We start from the raw sequence: 21,524 nt of genomic DNA on the forward strand, positions 1-21,524 counted from the left end.
AGATGATGAAAAGTATCTCCTGCTCATGGGCCAGAAGGATTAACATAGTAAAAATGGCCACCTTACCAAACGTAATCTACAAATTTGAAGCAATTCCCATCAAAATTCCAACACAACTTGTTACAGACCTTGAAAGAGCAATTATCAACTTCATATGGAAAAACAAAACCTCAAGTATAGCTAAACTAATTCTGTACAGTAAAAGAACATCTGGAGGTATAACCACCCCTGATTTCAAGCTGTACTACAGAGCAATAGTAATAAAACTGTCTGGTGTTGGCATGAAATCAAACAGGTTAATCAATGGAAATGAAGACCCAGAAATATACCTACATACCTATGGACACTTGGTATTTAACAAAGAAGTCAAAAACATGGCATGAAAAAGGAAAAACATCAATCAACAAATATTGCTTATCTAACTGAATATCTTCATCTAAAGGGATGTGAAAAGATCCAAATCTATTACCCTGCACAAAACTCAACTCCAATTGGATCAAAGACTTCAACATAAAACCAGACCCAGTAAATCTAATAGAAGAGGAAGTGGGTAACTGCCTTGAACTCCTTGGTATGGGAGACAAACTCCTGAACAGAACTTCAATGGCTAAAGCACTAAAATAAACAATTAATAAATGGGACCTCATGAAGCTGAAAATCTTTTGCAAGGCTAAGGTCATCATTAATAGGACAAAACAGCAGCCTACGAAATGAGAAACAATCTTTACCAACCCTAAATCCAACAGAGAACTAATATCAAAAATACATAAAGAACTCAAGAAATTAAAGATCATCAAACCAAATAATCCAATTTAGAATGGGGTACAGAACTAAACAAAATTCTCAACTTTAATTTCAAATGGGTAAGAAGCAGTTTTAAAAAAGTTAAACATTCTTAGGCATCATGGAAATACACATCAAAGAAACTCTGAGATCCTCCTATCTTATACCAATCAGAATGGCTAAAATCAAAATCTTAAGTGACAGCACATGCTGGCAAGGAGGTGAAGCAAGGGCAACATTCCACTATTGATGGTAGAAGTGCAAACTTCTGTAATCTTTTTGGAAATCAATTTGTGGTTTCTCAGAAAATGAGAACAGTTCTACTTTAAAACCTAGCTATACCACTTCTGGGAATATACCCAAAAGATGCCACACTATACCCCAGGGAGACTTGCTTAACTATGTTCACAGCAGTGTTATTTGTAATAGCCAGGAACTAAAAAAAAAAAAGCCTAGATGTCCTTCAACTGAAGAATGGATAAAGGAAATGTGTTTCATTCACACAATGGAATACTATTTAGCTATTGAAAACAAAGACATCATGTAATTTGCAGGCAAATGAATGGAACTAGAAGGTATCATCCTCAGTGAGGTAACCATACCCAGAAAGACAGGTATTGTATGCACTCACTTATAATTAGACATTGGCCATAAAGTACAGAATAACCATGCTATAATCCACAGACCCCAAAAAAACTGGGAAATAAGGATGGCCCAAGGGAGGATGCGTGAATCCCACTCAGAAGGGAAAACAAGTCATCAATGGTGGATGGAGGGAGTCGAGTGGGTGGGAGTGTGGGTGAGGAGGTGAGCGGGAATGGCGATCAGGTGTAGTGGCAGGGGGATGGGAGTGAGAAAGGAAATCAGTGGAGAGCATCTCGTACTAGCTGGTAGACCTGGGATTAGGGAAGCTATAGGAGCCTATGGGCAGCAGATATAGAAACTGAAGTGGCCATCTCCTGCAGCCAAGCAGGATTTCCAGTGGAAAGAGAAGGACATTAAGCCACCCACAAAACCTTCACCTCAAAATTTATCCTGCCTACAAGATGCACAGGGATAAAGATGGAGCAGAGACTTAGGGAACAACCAAAAATGACTGGCCAAATGTAAGATTTGCCCCATGTAAGAGAACCAGCTCCTGATACTATTAATGATACTCTGATATGCTTAAAGCCAGGAACATAGCATAGCTGTCTCCCGAGTAGCTTCATCAAGCAGTGGACAAAAACAGATGCGGAGATCCATAGTGAACCTCAGAGAGTCTTGTGGACAAGTGAAAGACAGGATTGAGCAAGCCAGTATGGTCATGGACACCACCACAAGACTATAAAATCAACTAACATGGGCCCATAGAGGCTTACAGAGACTGAACCACCAACCAAAGAGCATGTAAGGGTTGGGTCTAGGCCTCCTCCCACATTTGTAGCAGATATGTTGCTTGGTCTTCATGTGAGTCCTTTAGCAGTTGGAGTAGGGGACTGTCTCTAAATCTGTTACCTTCCATTGGATCCCCTTTCCTTGCCTGGATTCCTAGTTAAGTTTCAGTGGGAGAAGAGGTGCTTTGTCCTGCTGGGACTAGAAGTCCCAGGGTTGGGTGGTACCCAAGGGGGGCTTTCTGGAGTGGAGAGATTTGTAAGTGTGGGGTTGGGAAGAAAGGAAAGTGAACAAAAAATTAAATTATGAAAAAAATGCCTTTAATGCAGTGGCTCTCAACTTTCCTGATGCTACAACTCTTTAATACAGTTCCTCATATTGTGGTGACCCCAGTCCATACAACTATTTTTGTTACTACTTTGTAATTATAATTTGCTACTGTTTTGAATCATAATAGAAATATTTTTGGAGCCAGAAGTTCACCAAAGGGGTCCCGACCCACAAGTTGATAACTGCTAGTTTAAACTATACCCACACTTCCAGGAAAGATATGATGACCTCAAAGTGGCATCCTCAAAGTCAGTCCACTGAAGTTTTCTTGTCTCAAATTATGTCCACACCTTTCCTTTGTCAATACTTTTCTTCCACTCCCTTGCGCAATTGCTTTTTTTAAATATTGCCATCAAAATGTCTGTGTCACATTTGTGACCAACCACTTCTACCCAGTATGCACTACCTGTCCATGGATAAGCAGTCTCAAATTCATTATCGGGCAGAGCAGGAAATAAGAACAAATCTTGGCCCTTAACCTTGCTTTGGTAGATTTCAGAGACAAGTTAAGAAACGACTCAAAACCAGTTCCTGAAGGCACAGAGGTTAGAAGGGGGAGGTTTTCTTGAACCTTTACAAGAAAAACTCAAATTTCTTTGTTACATTCAATCTTGACCTTACCCCTTCCTCTGATGAAATGCTTTTTCCCCCTGTAGGTTCAAGAAAGAGAAAAAAATAAAATAAAATCAAAAGGAATAGAAATAGAATAAGTCAGAGCACAATCTGGAAAGGTCTGATCTCTTACAGCACACACCAAGTTAAACTGTCAGTTTGTGAAATAGGAAAATTAAATGTGAGGACAACACTGGCAGCCACATGGAGCTATTGTGTTCACATGCCCTGTGGGGACTGGCAATGACAGGCATATGCTTCCCCAGGAGAAAGAGCCCAGCTGGAAGCACTGTGCTCCTCACACAGCTGAGTAGTCCTCTGCGCATTTTAAGTGCAATTAATTAGGTTGATGCATAAAATTGTGCATATTTGTAAAATATTGCATGCTGTTTCAATGCATGCCCATGATCTATTGCATTCAGAGCAGACTGAATAGAACTGACTCTTCTCATGCTTACCTAGACCATGTGACGAGAACTTCTTAAAACTTCTCTTTCATCTGCCTACAGAGCTCACTGTTAGCTGCAGATACCGCACTGGGCCGTTGAAGACCAGGGCTGATTTCTCCAACCTAGTTGCAACTTCTGTGCAGTTTTTTAAGGAATATTTTGAAAATGTTTACATAGCCATTATTAATGGACTGAATTAGTAATTAAGACTCCGTGGCTTTTCTTGGTTCTCCTCCCCCATCCTCTTCCTTGTTCTCTGGGAGATTCTTGCATTGTGAACTGTGGTTGATGGTGGTGAACACCAGTGATCACTGTCTTGATGTCCAGCTAGAAGCATCTTTATTTCCTGGGCTGCAGGAGGCTCAGCTATTACAACCAACCCTGCTGCTCTTCGGTTGCCAGGAATAAGAGGAACACTACCATCTTCTTCAGCATCCTTTAGCTACTGACTGATGGCATTGGGATTTTATACCAAACCTTCCTTGTTATGTGAGTGGAATAACTCCAATTACATTTGATCTGGCATTCCCCAATATGAAAACCTACCCCCAAAATGCCTTCATATCCATCCCTCTTCGTCCTCTCTGGCTATTTTTATATCACTGATAATCCATATCCTATCTGAGTCTCAAGTTATTCTTTGAAGAACACAAAACTATGACAGGAAAGTATAAAATTCTCAACACGGTTTATCGACAGAAGGAGAGAAAGTTGTTTAAATGCACATTATGATAGAAAAGAATTAAAAATAGAGGAACAGTCAGAATTCTGATGAAAAGCAAACAACTGGGAAAACAAAGGGAAATAGACACTTTCAGAATCCTTAGACCTAGGAGGAAAGGGGAGTTGACAGTAGCGTTTCAATCTAGGTAAGGATGTGGTACAGAAACACAATGGTCTGGATTATAAACACAAATGTGATAAGAATCTTTCTGCTGTTTTGTGTGTGGACTCCACCTAACTCTATATACAGTGAAAATGAATGATGTCAGCTCATGGCTGATATGGGATAAAAATGACATAAGGAAATTTTAACCATTCTAACCTGTAAAATGGGAACACAATGGATTATGTAAATATAACAGTAATTGGAACCTTTTTTGAATTAAATGTAAGATGTTAACTTTCTTTGCTACTAAACCAAAGAATCACAAACTAACAACTTGAACTACATCCATTTTTTTCTAGGTTCAGAAATTAGACATGTTTCACTGGTACTCTGTCAGGTTAGGAGCAGACTGGTTCCCTCTGCAGACCTCAAAAGGAGAGGATTTTCTTTGCCTTCTGTTTTACATACCTGCCTCTCTTCTTTGACTTGTTTCCCTTTCTTTACAAACATTATTTCATTCTTTATTTCTATTTTTTCTTCTTTGCCCAGTTCCTAATCTATCCCTCACACAAGAACCATGTAATCACTCTGACCCTCCTTGGAAATCTGTCCACTTCAAGGCCATGAAGAATTCCAAAGTGCCCTCCATTGCATAAGGATTTAACATCCTAATAATGACACTTTTTATAACCAAAAAAGCAATAAATCTCATTTCAAGTATACCTCCTTAGCATGTCCAAGAAATGAATTTAACTGTCAATGTAAAGTCATGGCATAAACCATGTTAAAATTTCTAATTTAACATTTTTGTTGTTATTTATTCTGCCTCCTTCCCCAGTTGATTGTTACTCAAAGACAAAATTTCTGTTGAATTTGTATTTCACAACTTTGAAAAATTCACTGATTATCTTTAGAAGTTTTCATTATTTTATATTCTTTAAGGAATTTGGTGAATGGTTACAAGAAAACATTATATTCTGGACACAGAAAATCAGTGCCACACATATACTTCAAGCAGTGGTGACAGCATCTACTAACTCTGTGCCAGTCCAAGCCAGACCAAGTTCTAGCATAGAGAAGGGATCAGGGCACATAATCTCAAACCAAGTTATGGCAATACTGGCAGTTATTAGCTGTTAGCAAAGAAAGTCAGCTTTCTCTAAGAGTGTAGTCCTTTACAAGTCAACCATGCTCTAGTGAAAGACCATACAACCAAAAATATTTTGCACAATAAAAATTAGGTCTTGCACAGTATTTTTTTTAACGAGCATAAAATTGGATGTTTAGGAAAGTGGAATGAATATGGGGAGGGGGACATTGTGGTGGTGAATATAATCAAAACATATTGTAGGACACTGTCAAAGTCTTTGATTCAAAAAACTAATTAAAAAAGAAACTTTAGTATACAAAAACCTGTCAATAAATATAGATAGTGTTTCAAAACTCTGTTTTTCTCCTTGCCCTATTACCTTCCCTTGCCTTTTCCTTTTCAAGATAATTTTTTACAAAGTCATGAGAGTAAGCATCCTTTCTCCCTTCCTAATGTTTTCAGAAGCACCTTTCGCACTAAAATGGTACTAGCTGCAAAATATTGAAGGTAATTATATTAGTTTTAAGAAGTTATCTTTTATAGTATTTTTGAGGGGTTAGTCATAAAAAGTTATTAAGTTTAGTCATAAATGGCTATTTATGTAAAAATGCCACACTGTAATTATTAAAAGAATATTTTCTTTTCATTCTATTTGTAAGGTGAATTACCAAACTTACTTTTGCATGTTTAAACAACCTCGTGCTCTTGGAATATGTATATATCAATTGCATATTATTATGTTTGCTATATATCATTGAGCATAGTTAATACTTAGCAATATTTTTATGCTTGTACCCATATGTACTATACAGATTCTATAAATACACCCAACTTTATAGTATCTTTGTCTGGTTTTGGCAGCAGTTAATTATGGCCTTATAAAAAGTCTACGTATGTAAAATGGGAGACAAGAAACTGCTTTCTCGTGATCTAGTTATGGAGAATAATTAATATGAGAAAGAAAGATCTTTCCAAAGCAAGAGGTGCTTCAGAAAGTCGCATAGGTTCTGACAGAATGTGGAGCAGGGAACTACACCACAAAACTTGGTAATGTCGAATGGGTTCACAAACCCTAGCACTCATCTGAGAACAGTAAGTGTTTAACCTACTCCTGACTAGATTATTTGCCTGGAACACCGGACCACATAAAGAATGTTACCACTGGTCACAAAGCACAGAACACAGAGTTCTCCATGCTAATGAGGTATCTAGAGGCCCTGAGGGTTTAGCCAATAAGTTCCCTCCCAGGACATTCCTTCCTGCAAAAGGTATTTAATCTCTGGTCCACCCTGAGAAGTTGTATGAACCTATTTTCCATGATGATCAGTGAATAAACACTATGAATGATCAAGGACAGTTGCTCTCTTCAAGACGTGCCATGGGGAAAAGCCTTTCTTACCTAGCCATGCAGCCGAAGTCTCTCACAAAGACCCCCTCCAAGCTCATAGACACTTATCACTAGTCAAGCCAGAGCCCCTACAACCCTAGCCCTGGACTGGCCAACCTGTAGGCTCCATTCACGACTCCTCATGTGTCCCAGCTATGTCTAAGTATCCAGAAGTTAGGGAACATCCGCTTCAGCCTCAGCCTGCATCGCTTCTCACCTGGGCTGGGGTCCCCATCATAAGCTGGGTTCTCCCACCCCTGAGCAGTGCATGGGGGATTCCCACAAGCCCTTCACCAGATAGAGGCATAAGGTGAAATGTAGCCTAGTGCTCTGTGTTTTGTCTGCCCAAGCAGAGTTCACACACTCCACAGAGACATAACATGGACCCACAATAGAACACTAGAAAAGAGATAGGAAAATGAGGGATGCAACATAGAAGCCAAGCCAAATGCAACCAAGGCAGTGCAGCTCCTCAATGGGATGTTAGGAAGCAAAAATGCTGGCCAAAGCCCAACCTAAGCAACAGTGACAAAAAGAGACAAGGTCACAGCTTCAAAAACCTATCACACTCCATTCCTGTATTTTTGGGTGAGGCAGTGCTTCCTCTTGTCTTACAGGTTATCAGGGAAGAGAAACCCAATTTTGTCACTCTATATAACTTGAAGAGTAGCCATTGGATGCCATCTTGGCAAAGAATACTGTTTAAAGTCAAGCAAGTCTGAAGCCCTGAGAATAAGGAGCAACCACGTGTCAGAAAATCTGAATTTGCTCTGCCAGAGTATTGGGGTGACTGCAGCACTGGAAAGCAGTTGCGCATTGTGGAAAGGCATGGGAAGTTGGAAGATGCAGGATGGAGAAGGGCAGGAGTCTGGACTCAGGCAGAACAGTACACAGAAGAAGGTATCTCTGACCTTGACAGCCAGAGTAAACCGCATAACCTGACAGCGACTCTGGAATTTGTTAGCCATAAGACTGAGGTCAGCAGGTGATCAACCACTGGACCCAGCCATCTGCCAAGCAATAGTGTTGGTTGTTTAAACTTTGAAGCTACTTAGGAACACCTGATATCCACAGTTACACCATCTAGGAGGGGGAAAAACGGTATTTAGGAACTCTGCAAAGTACAGTTGCAGAGCATTCTGGACAAATCACAGTGCTGTGGCTGCTTTCTGCTCCCCATAAATCTAGACCACACTAGCATATTGACTACCACAGGTAGCAAATCTAAGGAGTGTCTGACCAATAGGAGATCTGTAACAGATTGCAAAATTATGTTTGATCAGCAAAGGCCTCTGGTATGGAAAGAGGAAAAGCTAATAAAGTAAATATACCTCTGATGGACATATGAAACGCGCCCACTAGTTCAACACCATGGGCATAAACCATGGGCAAAGACACGAGCCCACAAAATCAATGGTTCCATTTTACCATCTACTCAGCTACTGCCCTCATATTCAAATCAAGAAATCTGTATATTTTAAAGATCCCCCAAAAAAGCTGTTTCAGTCCTTCACCTTCTAATCCACTTTCCCCGCCCCCAACACACTTGTGTGCATCTTCCTTATCTTTCCTATTAATTGCATATTTCAAAGTAGTTTATCCATTTTATATTTTAAAATAGTAAAATTGTCTTTCATTTCTTTAATTCTTCTCATACATGTATCTAACTTTGAACATTTTTGTCACTATTTATCAGTCTTTTCCTTTTTGTTCTATGCATTCACCTTTTTTGTTTCCTTTATATAAATTATGGTCATATTTTAATGTTATCTTGTTTCATTTAATTTAAAGATCTCATGTTTTTATTTTTAACACTTCTTATATTTATCAGTTTACTCTTGATTTTCCTCACTATTGGTAAATCCTTTGCTTTCTTTTTCAACATTTTTGCTCTTTGTTGTGCCTCTCTAGAACATTCTTTTCACCCTTCTTTTCTTTCATTTAGCTTTTTCCTGGTTGTGCTGCTTCCCTTTTTATATCCATTACCTAATTAAGTATACTCTTTCTAAATGTGTCCTAAATGATTTTAACTTCATGGTTCAATCTGCCATCATTTTTCTATTTCATTTTTCATGGCTGTTGATATATTTCTGGGCATTGCATTTTAGCATTTTCTACATCTTTTAATGCAGTTGCTGTCAAAGAAGTTTTTGGATGATGCTAGAGGTTGAACCCCAAATGGGAGGAGAACTTGTGAGAAAAGGGTAAAAGGAAATGATGTAAACATGTTACTCATGCATAAAATTCTCAAGTATATTTAATTATATAAAAATTAAGTTGCATCTTTCCAAAATACAATGGCATAAGAAAATCCTTGCCATTGTAAATAAAGAGGTATTGGGTAGAACAAGACAGATCAGGCTATGCAAGATCCAGATCTAACAGGGCAAGCATCAAACTCTAAAACTCCCTGTCTGGCATCCTGGCATTATCAGGGAATCCTTGCCATTGTAAATAAAGAGGTATTGGGTAGAACAAGACAGATCAGGCTATGCAAGATCCAGATCTAACAGGGCAAGCATCAAACTCTAAAACTCCCTGTCTGGCATCCTGGCATTATCAGGGAATGGACTAGTTTCTGATGGCTTTGGTTAGCCTGACACTTCCAGTTCTGCTGACTATAGCTTATGTGGCGTCTCTCTTGTGTTAATTCCACTTTGTCCCTGCAGCTTTCCTCAGTGGGCATCCTTCAGTCATGACATCTACACTGCTAATTAGGCTTCACCTTACCTGCTCTCTGCAATGACCTTTCAGGACTTTTTTGCCTTAGGAGGCACTTTGTAGATTTGTCTATGTGGCAAGGCCATAGTGTATGAATAGACTTTTAATTCTTCTCTTTCAACCTTTATGAATTTTTTCTTCCTTTTCTTCATAGCTTTTACTATTCTTCTTGAGTTGAGGGAATTTTTCTTTCAATCTAAGTGAGATATTAATTATAACCTTAGTTGACTTGATTGTGCATTTCCCCTATCAAGTTAAGAGCATTTTCCTTCCCTTTTCATTGTGTAATTTTTTTAAAGACTCTATTTTACTTGAGGATATGGCCCTTTTGCCTTTGTGTATCTATGTGTTCTACATGTGTGCCTGTTAAATCCCCTGTAACTGGTATTATACATAGTTGGCAACAACCATATAAGAGCTGGAAATTGAACTTGTATCTTCTGCAAGAGAAACAAGTGTTCTTACCCACTTAGACATCTCTCCAACCTGAGTAGTCCAAGAAAAAAAATATATATATGCCATAAGAAAATTCTAGGTTTTTGCAAGGCTTTACTTTTGTGTTGTTTTTTCTTATTTGTCCGTTGATAATGATGAATTTTATTGACTGATTTTGTGTTGATATACTTTTACTTGCCCAAGGCAAATTCTACTTTGTTATAGTATAATCTCTTTGTTATTCTTATATGGAAGCCATTCTTCTCCCCTGAGAGTTCTGAAATTGATGTTACCAATGCAGTTCGATAGAAGGAAAAGCATACATATTTATTACTATGCACAGATGTCACAGAGAACATTATAGCTCAAAGAAGGACCAGGTGGTTGCGTCTTGGTAGAGAAGAGGGTAGTGGATGTTTCAGGCAATAGAGAGTGGTAGAAATTAGTTTTTAAGGGAAATGTGTGAGCCTGAGGGGAATAATCATATGGAGTAAAGTTCCTCTGGGATGTACAGGTGATGTTTGACCATAAATCTTTTTCTCCCATACTATGACATCTCAGGAGGAATCCCAAAGACAATTGTGTTCTATTTCAGACAAATAAGGGACTTCTGAGGAATCCTTCCCCTGCACTTACTGTGGTGATGCATGAACAGTTTAAAGTTCAGAGTAACGTATTTTAGAATATCTTTTTCTAAGATGCAACATACTATTACAATTAACTTTTTAGTATGCTTTTAGTTTGGAATAATAACATTGATATACATAAAGGACCATGGCCTGGAGCTTCCAGATGCTGATAGGTTTTGTCATTTGGATTAATTTTAACTTTCAAAAAATTCACTTACTTTGACTAACCTGTTGTATTTTTGCTATGTTTGTAATGCTTTCTTTCTGTGATTTTAATGTCATGGAAACCAAATTAATGTGCCCTCCAAATGAGATGATGTTGTTAATGTGCTTCTAATTTTTTCCTCTCTAATTTTGACCAGCACCTTATCAAATTTTATTAGTTTTCCTGAAACCTTCAATTTCATTGGTATTTCATTTCAATAATTTGTATTTGTCTATTTTCTCATTTCTATGTCTTTCTATTTCACTTGTTCTCATTTTTCTTGATCCATTTTGTGTGATCTGCTTAACAATGTGAAGGAATTTGGATACCTAACAGAACAGCCATAATACTTAATGTGTAATTACCACATTTAGCGATAGAACCTGCACAAAAGACCTGGCACCGTTTCATGGTTGCTGGCTGCTGGTCAGCTGGCAGCTGCTTGATATAACTAGTTGGTGTGATAAAAAAAATAATGAAACCTCCAGAAGGCATTAAGAATCTTGTGTCAGCTACACAATATTTGCATGTTTGCTAAAGGCGACTGATATACTAGAGCTGTGGAACATTGCTCTAGGCTCTCTGAACAAAGCTGAGACTGACCTAAGCAGAGATTCAAACTCCCACATGGTTCTTGGGATGCAAAAGAAATCCCATCAAATAGATAGGGGTGGGGACTGAGAAAAATACAGACTAAGAACACCAGAGAGTTAGATTTGCTCATGAGAATGGAATGGGTGAAAGAGGGGCAGGATCACATTGTGGTGACTGCCTCTGAAGATGACCAGGACAATAACTTGACAAAGAATACATCAAATATTGCCTGAAATAAAAAGGATGTGAAAATTAGAAGATATGATGGTAAATGTTTCAGTTGCTTAGGGCATACATGATGTTTTCAGACATAGATAGATAGATAGATAGATAGATAGATAGATAGATAGATAGATAGATAGATAGGCAAACAGATAAATAGATGTGAAGTGGTTACTATAGTGATGTATATTATTCATTGTTACACATTGTATAACATGATCATTTTTCTGTGGTAACAATACCTAAAGTATTCTTTATTTTATCAAATCTCCAGGATACAAGATGATATTATCAACACATTTAATATTAAATCACAAGACTTTTCATTCTACAAAACTGCATCTTTTTACTCATTGGCCAAAGTCCCTCCATCTTTATTACCCATCCGCTTAAGTTCATTGTTTTATTCTCCCTACATATTCAACCACTTTTTTCTTGTTTGCCTAAACGAGTATTTTTCTTTTTATATATGGTTTATTTTACTTAGAAGAATGTCATCTATGTTTATTTGTGCTGTTGAAAATGACAATATTCTCATCTTCTGGATAATATTCTGTTGTGTGCACGAGTGTTTATGTTTTCATAAATATGCTCTGCCACTCAGTGACTGCCTTTTTGGATCATTTCATTTGCTACGTTGAAACTTTGTCAGTAGAAGTAATCCAAGTTGTTTACATTTAGTTTTGTCGTTAGTACTTGTAGGAAAAAAAACATTAAATTTGACAGAGGATTTACTTTTTCATGTTGTCTTTTAAGATTTGTGTGTGTGTGTGTGTGTGTGTGTGTGTGTGTGTGTTATGTGCATGTGCCCATGCATGTGTATGAATGTACATATACATGGAAATCATAATGATGGGCTTTACAGTGAATGCAATTCTTGGGTCAACTGAGTAGATATGGACAAGTAAAAATTCATAGACAGGGAGGTAAGTATCTGTATTTGAAAAGTATTAATGAAATCATCAGAGTGAAAGAGAATTCTGACTAGGCCCAACTAACTCTATTGTCACTAACACAGGGCAGGATGATCCTCCCGAGGGGATGATGCAGGATTAAAAGCTGGTCAGATATCAAGAGTGATCCAGAATAAAAGATGAGTTCTTGTTACATTTATAGAAATCCAGAGGTTTGGGAAAAGCACAAGTGGGTCTTCAAGAAAATTGGAATATCTGTGTGTTAAATATTTTTAGACATTGAATCTGAGAGGTGCAAGGCTACCAGAAAAAGGCTGGAACTATGGAATGTAGAGTTGGTTGGTTCTAGTCAGCAATTTGTAAAACTCACAAACCTGTATGTTATTCACAAAGGGATTTCTGGAGATGTAATATTCTCTGATAATTGACTCCCCATGACCATAGAACATGCATTAGATGGTTTCATGTATCATTTTCTAATTCATACACCATGCATAAATACCACTTCTGAGTGCTTATCCAAAGAACTCCAAATTAACTGATCACAGAGACATGAATATGTTAACAGATTGACTATCCACAATAGCTAAGTTATGAAACCAACATACATGCTCAAAAACAGATGAATGCACAAGAAAATGTGGTATAAATGCATACAGTGAAATTTCTTCATCTGAAAAGATAAATAATAATAAGTTATATTGTTTGCAGGAAAACAGATTCAATAATTAGGGAAACTAAGTGATTTAAATACTATATGTTTTCCATTGCTTGTCTATAGACACCTCTATAGATTTTATATGGGCAAATAAAATCATGTGTTCATGTTTCATATGAAAGTGGAACTATGGTACATACAGAGACTAATGGGAAGGAGGAGAAGTGTTGAAAAGAGGACAAGGGACCATAGGAAAGAATATTTTCTATATGAAAGTGACATTATATAGTAAATTACCATGTACAATGAATATACACAATGAAAAATTTAAAATAGACCCTAAATAAATAAAATCAAAAAGAAAAAGAGTTACCTGATTTTTTTTGGTCAAAGGAAAATAGACTTTCACGAAGCACTGCACAAAAGTTGAGGTGGCCAACAAATGGAAAGTTCAATGAGAAGACTCAAATTCCCTGCATAGGACATGGCTTCCTGATTCGTTTTTTAACTTTCCATGGGAGCAAATGCACATATTTCTGTCTTGGTAAAGCCAGAGGGACTGCTATATTTGCTCTTTGTCACCCTTTTGATCCTACAGCTTTTACTCTTCCATTCCCGAGAGGCAACCTCTTTATCATCTGCTATGTTATGTAGGGGTAACTACTGCCCTTTCATTTGAGGTCAGCACTTTAGCTGCCATAACTCCCCCTGAAAAGCAGACACCCTTTTATTTATATGAAATTCCCAAGATAATTTTAGGTCTTCAATATTCAGTGTCTAATGGAAGGTCATCTTCTAGCTGAAGATGATGTCTGAGTTACTTGGTGTCCCTGTGATACAGTGCCCTTACCCAGTACTTTAAAGGAGAAGAGATTTGTGTAGCCTTTCATTCTCCAAAGGCACAGTTCAACATGGTAGGAAAGGTAGATAAGGAAGGCATAGAGGCATAAACAGGATGCATGTCTAGTCAGAAAGGAGAACTTGGTGAGGCAGTAGACCTAGGCTCTCTAGTAATAAACTCACCCCCACTCCCACCCCTGTAGTGATCCACTTCTCCCAGGGAGATTCCACTTCTTATAAGTTCTAGAGCCTCCTCAAACAGTGACACCAGCTGGGGACCAGGTTCTCAAACATGACCCAGTTGGTGACATTTCATATTCAAACCATAATGAATAGTAATCTATGTGTTGTGTGTTTTCCTTGCAGGCATTTTTATATTAAATCATTAACTTTTGAACATCCTGTGTTTGTTTAATCACATGTGTGTTCATTATTAGACCAAGAAGGCAAGTACTCTGCTCACTACTGTTTTCTCCTTGATAATCACACTCATGTGCCCAGCCCTTTCTGGCTGCAAACTTGTCTCCTGAAGATCACCAGCTTTCTCTTCCCACTTGCGTTTGGGAATGTGGATTCTAGGTACAGAGAGTCTCCTGATAACATTGCCTGTACATGGAGATGTGTTAGTACGGGAACAGTGAAACAGAGGAGGAAATGGCTTAAAAAAAAAACTAAAGAAGAAGCCCATGTTCAGTAATCTCAATCACAAGGTAGGGACAGCAAACTTCTTTCTCGGGTCTAATTATTCTCTTACAGCTTCCCTCATTCCAAACTCTTCCCTCATTCCTCATTGCAGTTTCTCATTTTATATTCTTTCCTTGGATTATTTTCCCTTTCTGCTAAACTCAAGTGTACTCTATGGTAACGTGATATTTAGATACTTCTGCAATCCAGTTATTCATTCTTTGATTATGTTCCTTCCAGAAAAGATTCCAGGTGCCTTGAAATGAAACATATCTTTTCATTTGCTACCAACATCAGCTCATGGCTTGTTTCTTCAGGAGCTCTTGCTCTTTGATGAATACCTCATGGTCTTCTCCTATTCTCTGCAGTCCTGACTCAGGAAGCACTTGCCGTTTTTGGAATGTACTGTGGTGTGTGAAGACATCATAATCCTGTTTGCAGTTGGTTGATCTAACTCTGGAACTTTAAAAACTATACATGTCATTCAGGAATGTCCATCATTTGAGAAAAGAGCTCAGTGAACTGTCATATATACCATATCCTTTCCAAGAAGTAAACTGCAGAGTCCATGCTTTGTCCTTCCAAGCTATAAAGGCAGCATCACTGGAGAGCTTGCTTACTCCTCATCTCTGAGATAGTTTCCTGCATCCTGGATAAATCATACAAAAGCTGCCTACCATGTAGAGAACAGGAGTTGAGATAAACACTTCCATTGTATTGTCAAGGATGTGCTAGATCCAGAAACATTTCTCTGCACTGCTGAGAAATTGGAGCCAGAGGAGACAAAATTATTTTTCTTTCTCTTTCTCCCTGAATACAAAAACATTGTCACTTATCCCATAACTGAAACACAACAAGGACCTGACACATGACCTTAAATCATCTCCCTTCCAATATGACAATCCAATCTCCAGAATGGGATTAAAGCAGTATGATTCAACGTGCTTGGCTCTAGTTAGGAGAAGACTAATTTAAAAGCTGGATTTTTAACTGTCATGGTCAAAACTAGAGACTTAATCAGAGTTGGATCCCGAACAAATTACTTCTCACATTTAAAAATTTCAAGTGTATTCGCATAATTTTTTATTCACCAAAGAAAAGCTTACAAGACAAATATAAGCATTACATTTTCTGTCTCTTTCTTACAAGGAAATTTAAAGCTAAACTCATTATTCAATGATGCCAGACATGAAAACTGGATGTTCTGGCAAACTTTGCATTCAGTATTTATCTATTCTTCTAAAACCTGACTAACTTTGCTATATGCTAGATCTGAAGATAGAAACTGTGAACCTAATAGACAAAGCCTTCTGTTCTTGTGGAGCTTATGTTTGATGAGAAGAGGGAGGGTGGAAAACTATGAAATATCTGTGTAATAGATGAGTAAAATTCATAATGTCTAATAGAGTGATGAGATGCACAATATAAACAGTAAAACATATTAATGAATAATATAAGCTTATAGTTCAGTGAATAGAATCCAAAAGAATTCAAGAGATGAAGTCAGAATTTGGGGGTTCTGAGATTAAAAATTTAAAGAGCAAACACCGACCAGCTGGGAATGGAGAGTATATATCTGTGGGGAATGCTAATGTAGGGAAATGTTGGAGGCATCCCCCAAAGGGATAGCAGTTCTTTTTCTGACTGTCTCATCTGTCCCTTGAGGTAAGTTAGTCTTATCATATAGCTTTGCATCACCTGCAGAAATCCTACAGCACATTGTTGTATTGTTACAGCTATTAATTTATCAGCAGGACATGTCACATGGTTCTGGAACCCCTTATGGAATGTAACTCACAGTAAGGTTTCTGCAAGATTTGAATGAAGTGGTTCAGGTTAAAGATCTCGCTAGACTCAGATACTTGGTGCATCATACTCACTGGAAGCTAGTATCCCTGAAATGAGAACCCAGGATGTAGACTGTGTCAAGAAAGCAGGGGGTTGGAGAGTACGCTTTGGGATCAAAGGCTTCTGAAGGAGTGAAAAATACTGGGGTAGACAGAAAGAGTTCCAGGTTCAAACTCATCAGAGGCATCAAGCAACTTCATAGGGATATTGAATGTCGGAAGACTCACTAATATGAGCAAGGATTTACAAACAATAGCCCATGCCCTGCAAAAGATAAAAGAAGATTTCCCACGATCCAGTCTTGAAACTGGGAGGTGACTACGGGGATGTTCTTTGTAGTCGTTATCCTATTTTAATAGTGTTTTATGCCTTCTATAATGAAATATTAAAAATTTGAAAGGAAAGATAAGAAGCAAATGGTTTTGACCTGTGATTCCCTGGCAAACAAGTCATTACACATTCTTAGTAGGTTTGGAAAGTCTTTGGTAGCCAACAGTGCTACACGAGAGAAGGTGCTCAACAGGGAAGCTTCAGCAATAGCATCTACAATAAGGAGATGATCACAGGAATCCACATCAGCAGATTGGGGCAGCTTACAAACATGTTCATCACGGTGTCTACTGCATGTTACTTTCCTTCTATGCCTCAGAAAGTTTCTAGAGTAGTTGCTGGCCAATAGGGGTGTCTCTTCTTTTATTGGTGCTCTATGGCAGACCATGCTTTGACCATTTCTAAAGTTCTCCAATTTGCAGGAGCATCTTTGCACCGCACTGTGAGAGCTGGTGCCAGGATTATCTAGGAAGAAACCAAGGCTGCATGAAACCTCAGACAGTGGGCTCGGGAGTCAGTACTGTGTGTACCTATTGCTCCTCCTCCAAAGTTCAGACTCTACTGTGGCACCTCACTGTCTCTCCATCTGTGCCGTGGCTTCTCCCTAAGCAAATTGATTAATTTGAGTCAGAGACAGGGCCCTGCTGAATGCCATCCATCTTCTAAGGACACCTGGGTGGCAATGTGTCACTGCTTACTCCAGATTCCTAGGCTCTTAGATTTGAGAACAGCTGCACCTGCAAACAGGCAGGCCTCCAGGAGGCTTTGCCTAGTGACTTGTATGGATTCATGAATTCCATCATCTCTGCTTTCAATGCCACTTCCACTCTGCCTCAGCAGAGGTAATGAGAACTTTAGAAAGCACATTGATTTATCATTCCTCGTGGCTACTGTGATGGTTCAAATGAGAAATATTCCCCACAGGCTTTGGTACTTGAACACTTGATCCCTGGGGGTTTGACCTTACCTAAGAAAGTACATCACTAGAGGTGGGATTTAAAACTTTAAAACATCATGCTAATTCCAATCTACTTTCTCTGATTCATGCTTGTGGTAGAGATGCGAGCTTTTAACTTCCAGCTCTTGCTTCCATACCGGATGCTTGTTGCCATGTCTCTCTGTTGTGATGGAGGCTCTCATTCCCCTGGAACCATAAGCCAAAATACATTTTTCTGCCACACATGATTTTTCGGTATGGTTTTTACCACAGCATGAAAGATAACTAGACTGGTTGACTTCTGATTGACAACTTATACTTGTCAGAAGCTGGAAAGAATTTAGCAATACCCAAAGCAAGGCAAAAGGGGAGACTGCCTCCTTACCCTCAGGTAGCCTACAGGACAGAGGCTCAGGAGTAGAAGTGTGGAAATTTTGGTCTTCAGACTACCCAGTTATATTCTACCGCCTTCTGCTAAGGTCATAAATTAACACTGCACTAGTTCAAGGTGTCAGAAGAATGACCCACTGTTTTGAGGAGATTGATAGTATTATGTTTTAGTAACAATATCCTGTGAGAAAGCAAAGATGGGTAAATGTGTGGTGAATATAGATTGACTAGGGATTATTTAACAAGACCATATACAAACATTTTTATAAACACAAACACAACACTCAGGCTATTTTGAAGAATAAACTTTTAAAAACTGCTCCCTTGTTTCTAGGATGTAACATCACCTTTAGTCTTCACATTATTTGTGTAACTTACTATATTTATAAATTTTCCAAATGAGACTGAGACTGAAGAAAATAAGGTGACACATGGGTCACAAGTGACTCCTTCAATTTTCATGTTAAATAAGATGATAACTCTGTTCTAAGCAGAATAAAATGTCTTTTAAATGTAAGGGTAGCATTGGGCACAAATATCTTTAGAAATATTCATTGTATATTTTAGGAACTCATTTGAGTATAGCATCCTCATATATTCAAACCTTTGGTTTCCATGTTGCTATGGTTGTGGATCCTTCTGGCTGAGAAATTCTCTGATTTTGATAAAAGATAAGCCAAATGAGAAGTCAGAACTCTTGAGCAGAGGTGATGAGAGCTTCAGGAAATATATGCTTTTTAGTTTTAACCCTACAGACCCTTCTGGAAATCTGTTAGGAAAACAGATAATTAAAGTCCTATATGGTAGCATACTAACTTGTTTTTCATAACCTGTTCCCATCACTCTTTATTATGCCATGAATGATGTCACTCAATTAGGAGTGATATGCCTTCTTTCTCCAAGAAGAGAAATACAGACAGCAGAAAGATTCAAGTGAAGTAACTCCTTCCTGACAATGCCCAAGAGTCTCCAGGACAAAACCATGGGCTGTCTGGCTCTGAGAACAAGCAGCCCATTATGACCAAAATTGTTTAATTCAAAAAAAAAAACTCTTGTTTTGCAAAAGCAAAACAATAAGAAGGAAGCCAAGAGAAAAGTACAGGAGATGAACTGACACCCGGGGAATTGAATGTAAAACAGAGCTCCCAAAGTAGATTGAAAATTATAGCAGAAGACACCACAAAAGCATACAACCCGTCTAAGTTTGTATAAGCAATAGGACCACAGCTATACACATAAATGACAATGCACACACAGCGAATACCTCAAGGAGTACCTGACACCTTAGCATCCAAAATACGTGAACACATTGTAGTTAATTGAATTTACTAAAATTCACTATCAACTCATTTGTTTGAGGTGTATTTCATATATGAGCTCATATATTCCTCACAATAGCCCCACTGGATACATTTCATACGCCACTGTATGGATGAAAGAACTACATTGGGGAGTTCTTTTTTCTGTCATGATCCATTTCCTTTATGCTTTATAGTTTGCATGTTTAAACATTTACCAATTAACACTGAATCATCCTTATTTTAAAGTGGCACAGATTGAAACAATGAGCCAGTGAATGTTACTTTGTTTCCTAGCTCATTTCTTTTCAGAACTTGCCATCCTTGTGACCAGTCTGCTCACTTCAACTGGCCATGCCTCCCATCTCCGAATTCGATGGTTTACAAGTCTGTACCGTACCTTCATTTTTCTGGAAATTCCCCACGACGAAAGAAAATAGCATACTCTACCAACCATCCATCTACATTCCATTGTAGCACTTTGTCTAACTGTGTCCTGTGTGTGCCACTGTAAAGAACTTATGTGGGAGTTGTGGCCTCCTCCTTTAGGTTACTTCATGGACCAGAAGAGTCTTAGTTAGAGATTTTATTGCTGTAAAGAGACACTATGACCAAGGCAACTCTTTTTTTTTTTTTTGTTGTTCATCTTTTTTTTTGTTTTATTGGATTTTTTATTTACATTTTAAATGTTATCCTTTTCCCTGTTTCCCCTCCACAAACTGGATATCCCATCCCCCACTCCTACTTCTATGAGGGTGCTCCCCTCACCCACCTACTCCCTCCCACCTCCCCACCTTGACGTTACCCTACACTGGGGTATCCAACCTTGACCTGACCGAGGGTCTCTCCTCCCATTGATGCCCGACAAGGTTATCCTCTGCTACATATGTGGACAGAACCATAGGTCCATCCCTGTGTTCTCTTGGGATGGTGGTTTAGTCCCTGTGAGCTCTAGGGGAGGGGGGTGAGGTCTGGTTGGTTGATATTGTTGTTCTTCTTATGGTGTTGCAAACCCATTCAGCTCCTTCAGTCCTTTCTCTAGCTCCTCCATTGGGAATCAATCCCATTCTCAGTTCAATGGAAGCTACGAGCATCTGTCTCAGTATTTGTCAACCTCTGGCACAGCCTCTCAGGAGACAGCTATATCAGGCTCCTGTCAGCATGCACTTCTTGGCATCTGCAATAGTGCCTGGGTTTGGTGGCTGTACAGACCAAGGCAACTCTTATAAGGGGAAAAGATTTAATTAGTGCTGACTTAGAGTCTCATTATCCTGATGGCCAAAGCATGACAGTGTGCAGACAGACATAGTGCTGGAGGAGCCAATAGTTTTACCAACTGATCCAAAGGCAGCAGAATTAATGTCACATTAAGCGTAGTTTGAGCATCTGAGATCTCAAAGTATATCCCTCCCAGTGACATATCCTCCAACAAGGCCACATCCACTCCAAAAAAGTCACATCTCCTATTAGTGCCACTCCCTATGGACCAATGGGGAGCCATTCCTATTTAAACCACCATATTCCACTTCTTGTCCCCTATAGGCTCGTAGCCATAAAATAGTGCACACTTCCTCCAACAAGGCCACACTCAAATCACCTAATAGCGCCACTCCCTATGGGTCAAGCATTCAAACACATGATTCTGTGGGAGCCATTCTTATTCAAACCACCACAAGCACCTTTCCAACTATGTCTTGTCCTGAATATACATCAGTATATTAGCTTCATTTTGATGTGCTGAGAGAATGACCACTTCTTTTGTATAAGTGATCAATGAGCATCTGTACAGCATAATCCCAGGAATACAGATTGATAAGCGACTTACTTATGAAAATAATATATCACCACCTATTCTCAAATTTCCTCAGTAATACATAGATCCATATGGGTATCAAAATAATATCAGATGACCTATATTCTTGAAGTTACTGAGCGGATACCAATACCAAACTGATTAATCGTGAA

Source organism: Rattus norvegicus, chromosome 7 (assembly GCF_021556685.1).
Source record: "Rattus norvegicus strain SHRSP/BbbUtx chromosome 7, alternate assembly SHRSP_T2T, whole genome shotgun sequence".
Taxonomy (NCBI): Eukaryota; Metazoa; Chordata; class Mammalia; order Rodentia; family Muridae; genus Rattus; species Rattus norvegicus.